The sequence below is a fragment of the Lutra lutra genome, chromosome 6, assembly GCF_902655055.1.
Source record: "Lutra lutra chromosome 6, mLutLut1.2, whole genome shotgun sequence".
Classification (NCBI taxonomy): Eukaryota; Metazoa; Chordata; class Mammalia; order Carnivora; family Mustelidae; genus Lutra; species Lutra lutra.
The window spans coordinates 94,603,718-94,609,717 of record NC_062283.1 but is presented as its reverse complement, the minus strand read 5'-3'; the positions used below and the strand labels follow the sequence as shown (position 1 = coordinate 94,609,717).

At 42.9% G+C, this 6,000-nt stretch overlaps 1 protein-coding gene across 9 annotated transcripts in view; it reads left to right on the top strand.

Moving 5' to 3' along the window:
• The first annotated feature begins 3,510 nt into the window (after window positions 1-3,510).
• Window positions 3,511-6,000, top strand: part of PLAGL1 (PLAG1 like zinc finger 1) — a 68,343-nt gene continuing 65,853 nt past the window's right edge. For all 9 annotated transcript variants that reach the window (XM_047733746.1, XM_047733745.1, XM_047733744.1 and 6 more), the window contains exon 1: window positions 3,511-3,801. The gene's annotated coding sequence lies outside the window, so the exon portion shown is untranslated. The remainder of the gene's footprint in view (window positions 3,802-6,000) is intronic.

Here is a 6,000-nt window from a genome sequence, read left to right as displayed (position 1 = left end):
TGCAACAATTGAAAATATTTTCTTTCTTGCTGTTTTGGTAATGTTGTCGTAATCTATATAAACACTCTGCTCACATGGTATTGATTTTCGCCCCATCATAACTGTTACCCCTAGTAACATCTGTTCCTGAAAGTGCTGGGTCCTGACATGTTGTATCAAATTGTAAATATGTCAGCATGAATCTTCTTGCTTTATATTTGCTAAAGACATTTTAAGAAGTCGTTGAAGAGTCTGTAGAATAAATATGTATCTCAAAATGCTTAGAAGAATAAAACACAGATCATGGAATTTAGCTGGGTGCTTCCCTATAACTGGGACCACATTCATAACCCTGGGGTCCAGTTTGGCCTTGAGAAATACTTTTTTTTTTTAAAGATTTTATTTATTTATTTGACAGAGAGAGAGAGCAGGCAGGCAGAGGAAGAGGGAGAAGCAGGCTCCCTTGCTAAGCACCGAGCCCAATGCAGGGCTTGATCCCGGGTCCCTGGGATCATGATCTGAGCTGAAGGCGGATGCTTAACCAACTGAACCATTCAGGTGCCCCAAGAGATACTTTATTTGGCCTTTGTACAGTTTCCCAAACTGGGAAACTTGATTGTTAGAGCACTAAATATCATGCTTGTCCTGAATTGGACAGACTGGCAACAGTGTGCTGAGTTCTAACATGGCAGTGATCGGCCTGAGCTGTACAGCATCTGCCCCTTACACAAAGAACGTGTACTACACTCACTCCACTACAATTCCTTTCCTCATTGTTTTAAACTTCATAGAGATTTGAGTTTACAGTCTCTGCCCTAGAACCTTTGTTGGGACACATGGTAATGCAAAGGCACATGTCATTAAGGGAAGGTTTAGGGAAAAGGAGGGTATTGCAGTTACCAAGTCAACATACAGATCTTCAGGGAACTTTGTGGGAATGATTTAAAGATTAAAAAAGGACTTTCATATAATTCATTACCAGTGAGAGAGACACTCTGATCAGCTGACTTACGGATAAATATGGCACAAAGAAACACTAAGAAAAATCTAAATTAAAACCCTAAGGCACACAAAGAAAAACAACTCACCTGCTACAACCAAGAAGAGAAAGAAGTACTGTGGAAGCTTATAATGTAAACTGTGAGAAGGGATGCCAGAGATTCTGTTAATTTGTTGTGTATCTACAACCTTCTACCCACCCCACTCCCCCACCCCGGAAAGTACTGAGGAAAAAGATGATCAGACCAAATTTTGAGAATTTTCACAAATGTCCTCCAATTAGGAAAGAAGTCAATGGCATCCCTGTAAAACATCAAGGAATCTGTATATACCACTGTGGGATTTTGCCAGAAACACGAAAAGTTTGCCATCTTCTGGGGTACTATGTTAAAACCAGGCAAATGAACTGAAGTTCATGAGATATTCCTTGGCTGACTTGAAGAAGGGTGCTGAGGATTTAAAGGAAATTCAGAAGTGACGGCTGACTTCCCCCAGCAAGCTCTACGCTCTGTTTCAGGCTGAGCTCCACAATCCCCATCACCCCTCCCCTCATCCTAAAACCCTCAGGTCACAGAAAAAGTCGATAGCAACAGCATTCAACCCTGAAACTGAAGCTCAGGATAGGGAAGACGGACACATCTCCAGTGAAGAGCAAAGTGTACCAGGAATTCACTAGCTGCATATGAGTGCAAATATAAGGTCTGGTATTCACTTCTAAGGATAAACAAGATAAAAGATATGACATGGCTGTTATGCAAACATGCTATATAACATGGGAGTGGGAAACAAGGAAAACAGCATGTAGAACACAGACAAAAAAGCCAAGGTTGGAAGTAAACAACTGGCGAACAGAAATTTCTATTCCTTGTATGTGTTTCATGCTACAGGAAAGAGGAAAAAAAAAAAGAATATGGATTACTCAAAACAACTCAAGGACAGTATAAGACGAGAATGTGATGAAAAAGGAAATTGCATGGCTAAGAAAATTGAGGTTCAAAACAACATGATTTTAAAATCAAGTAAACTAGAAAAATGAATAGAATATTTTGAGAGAATCTGAGTGAGTACAAGATCTCAAGAAGATGGATATGGAAGGACAGAAATCAAGTATAAGGAATCTCGTGACTCTGAAGTAAAAACCCAATTGACAAAAGATAAACTTAGATGTATACTATGAATGGGATTCTACACTAAGAGAAGGAGAATGGAATCTGTAAACTGAATGATCATACTATATACAGGAGGGGAAAAAACTGACATCGAATAATTGACAGAGACATAGCCCAGATAAGGCTCTAAAGAGTTTTAATGATAAATTCTTCAGGCATCCAAGTAGAAAAGTCAAATCCCCTCGCGGAGAAAAATCACACAGGATTCAGATCTCTCCACAAAATCTGATGTCAAAAATCAATGAAAGCAATTGTGTTTTTGTTCTGTTAGGTTTTGAAGAAAGGTGTGAATCCAAAATGTTTACCCTGTTCAGTGTTTGTTTATGTGTGGAACTAAAAAGTAGATAAAACATTAAGGTGCTCGCTGAACCCTCCTTAGGAAAACTACTTGAAAAAGAGAACAGGCCATTAAATGAAAATAAAGAATTTAGGAATGAATAAGTTATGATGAATACTGAATTGATCTAAATACAGAATTAAGACTGAACATCTGGGAGAATAAGGTGGGAGAGCACTTGTAAATGTTCTAAGTGCTAGTAAGCCAAAAATGTAATATAAGCAGCGGAAATTGGGAGATTGCGATGAAGGTGGGTGTATTAACCTCGTATTTCGGAGCTATGAGACTCGGAAATATGTAGTGAATTCTTCATGCCTTTCATTTTACTTAACATTTATAGGCCTCTTTTAGGAACGTATATCTTGTAGGGGAAAAGCAACCGCTGGAGATCCGCTTCAGTTTCTTTTTCTTAAATTCAAATAGCTTTGAAAATTTTTAAATGACTTAGACGATCCAGAGCATGATTCCTTAACTATAAAATTATTTCCGTCTCATCTTTCTGTGCCTTAGTATCTTCATCTGAAAGACAAGAGGTAGGGTTTCTCCCAGGGTTGTCTCGAGGACCACATTTATTTCCCCGTGAAGTGCTTAGAACAGTGCCCGGCTCACAATTAGTGGTCACAGTCAGGCTGCCATTATTTCCACGCTGCACGCCTAGGAGGTAAGCGAATTTGGCATATTGCAATGTTCTCCTAGCATCTGTCGTGTTTCTCGTTTACGGTTTGGCTCAGGGCGGTTCATCCTGGTGGTGACTTCAGTGAACAGTCCTCGATACCGTACGGGGCTTCGGGCTGGTTCGGGTCTACCTGCGCCCGCTCTGCACCTGGGCGACCTTGGCTTAGCCCACGCGGATGACTCAATCAGCCAGGCGTCTGGGCGCCTGTCCTCTTCCTCCGCCCAGGCCGCCGACCCCCTGGCTCCCCAGCGGGGCCTCCTCCTGCCACGTGACGCCCCCGCCAGGGGCCCCAGCGCCCTCCTCGCGGACGCGCCGTTCCGGCTCCCGGGCTCCGCCTGTGCGCGGCCTCCTCGGCGCAGCCATCCTCGCGGCTGCCGAGGGCGGCAAAGCCCACGGCATCTGCCATTTGTCATTCAGCCCGTCGGTACCGCCCCGAGCCTTGATTTAGACGCGTCTGGGGCGTATTCTGGCCTCACTCTCCTGGCGCACGGACGGACGAACGGACGGGGCGGTTCTCCTCCCAGCCCGGCGGACCGCGGGCCTTGGCGCGCGGGGTGCTTCCCCGGGTCGCCGTCATGGCCGCGCAGGCGGCGCGCCCGAGCTGCCTCGCCTGAGTTCCGGGGGGCTCTCGACCCCGCAGGGTAGGTGGTTGGGTGCTCGCGGCCCGGCTCGGTGGCGGTGGGGCCCGCGGCGGGCCTGGGGGCGGCGGGGCGGCGGCATTGCCGCGGCGCGAGGACCGTCCTGGGCTCCGTGCCGCGCTGGGGAGGGTGTGCCGGTGCCGACGCGCCGCGTACGTGACGGGGTCCGGGGCTCCGCGGGACCAAGTGTGAAACTCCGACAAATTGTCACCGGCCAAGCCAAGCTGACTTGAACAAAACATTCTTTCAACGGGTCGTTTCTAGTGCCACTTTTTGAAGCATTTGTGTATATTTGGTATGCAGTAAATAGACTCGGGTTTTGAAAACTGGCTCTCTAACCTTGCCAAAAGGCCAAAAAAAAAAAAAAAAAAAAGTCTCTTAAAAGTAATAATGTGACTAAACATGAAATGTTTGCATTTACATTCATGATGGAAAATATGATTCGTTTTATGCTTTAATATGATGGACTCGGTCAGATGTATCCTTAAAACTATTTTAAAATGTGGGCTCCTAAAAATTTCCTAGATTAGAATAACTGATAATGCAACTTTGGTTGTTTAGTCACAGCATCAAACTTTAAGGACAGTGGTGGGGATTTTTTACTTCTTAATAAATGTGCCGCTGTAATTTTGACTTTTTCCCCCCCAACAAATGTGTTACTTTTATGTTTTAGGAAACCAATAAAATTAAAAATAGAAGCACTCAGCTTAGGTCCTCCTTCTTCCAGGAATCCTTCCCTAACCCCTCCCTACCCAAGCAGGATCGGAGGCCCCTCCTGTGAGCTTTCTGGGGCCTCACTGAGGTCCGGGTCCCTTATGTCCTCCCCACCCCCCTGTGTATTAACCCATCAGTCTCGCTCGGAGTCCACTGGATACATAGCACATGGTAAGTGATTAGTACTGTTTTATGACCGAAGGAAAAGATAAAACGATCTGATGTTTCACAGTTTTAGCTCTAAAATTATAGAGTGGTCAATTTATATGCACTCAGATAAGAACATTTACTTAAAAGTTAAGGATCTAGAAGAGCTGACTGCGTCCGATGTCCATGTTCCACGTCCTAGCAGTTCTACCCCTAGGTATTTATCCTCTAGAGTCATGTTTTTCAAAGTTTGAAGCCCATTTTAGTGAGTCGTGAAATCAGCTAAGTGGATAATGATCAGAATTTGTAAAACACGAATTAGCAGAGAACAGAAAATAACAGAATATGTCTCAGGTCATCGGGTATTTGCTTCATGAAACTTTTTTTTTCCTCTCAGTTTTTACACACACAGATGTGTGTCATGATGTAAAACGTCATTCCTTAGTATGAGTCATGGTCAAAAAAGTTTGAAAGCCACTGCCCTAGATAAATTTTTCATACATATACACAAGCAGACGTGTACAAGAAGGTTTACTGCAGTGTTATTTGTAATACCCCCAAACTGGAAGCAACCTTCACGTCTATCTGAAGGGGAGAGGTAAATTATATTCTTAAAATGGAAACTGCCCAGAACAGTGGTGAATGAAGTAGTTTTGTGTTTCAACATAAATGTGTCTCAATAATGTTGAGCCAAAAAACAAAAAAAAACAAAAAACCAAACCAAACCCGAAAAAAACAAACAAAAAATCCCAAGTTGTTGAAGATAATATCATTCATTATTCTATGAGAAATTCAGAACCTGGTGAAATAAAGCTGTTGTTTAGAGGTGCATATTTAGGCATTAAAAGTAGTAAAGAGAAATTGTGAATAAATTGATACCCTTAAAGTTAAGCTGGTGATCTTCTCCTGGGGGGTGAAGTGGGGGGGGGGTTGCAATTGAGAAGAGACATACTGAGGACTTTTGGGATGCTGGACATGCTTTATCTTCTGACCTGGGCAATGGTTACATGAATGTTTGCTCTATAACTCTTTGTTAAATGATACATGTGATGCCTGTATATTAAGTTTCCCCCCAAACCTATCAAAGTATGGTTGTTGTGAAATGAAGAAGTCTGAAGCCAGGACTCAAGTCTCTTAATCATATTTGCCAGCTTTTCTTTAAAAAGAGAAAAAAAAGTGGTCAGGAAAGGTACTTAGGGAATTTACACAATATCCGTAATGTTTTATTTAATAAATTCTGGGGTAGATACATCTGTGTTCATTAAATCCCTTATTTGTTTTTATGTCTTAGTTTTTTTAAATAGGAGAAAAATAAAATGATTCACAGATAATGTGAACATT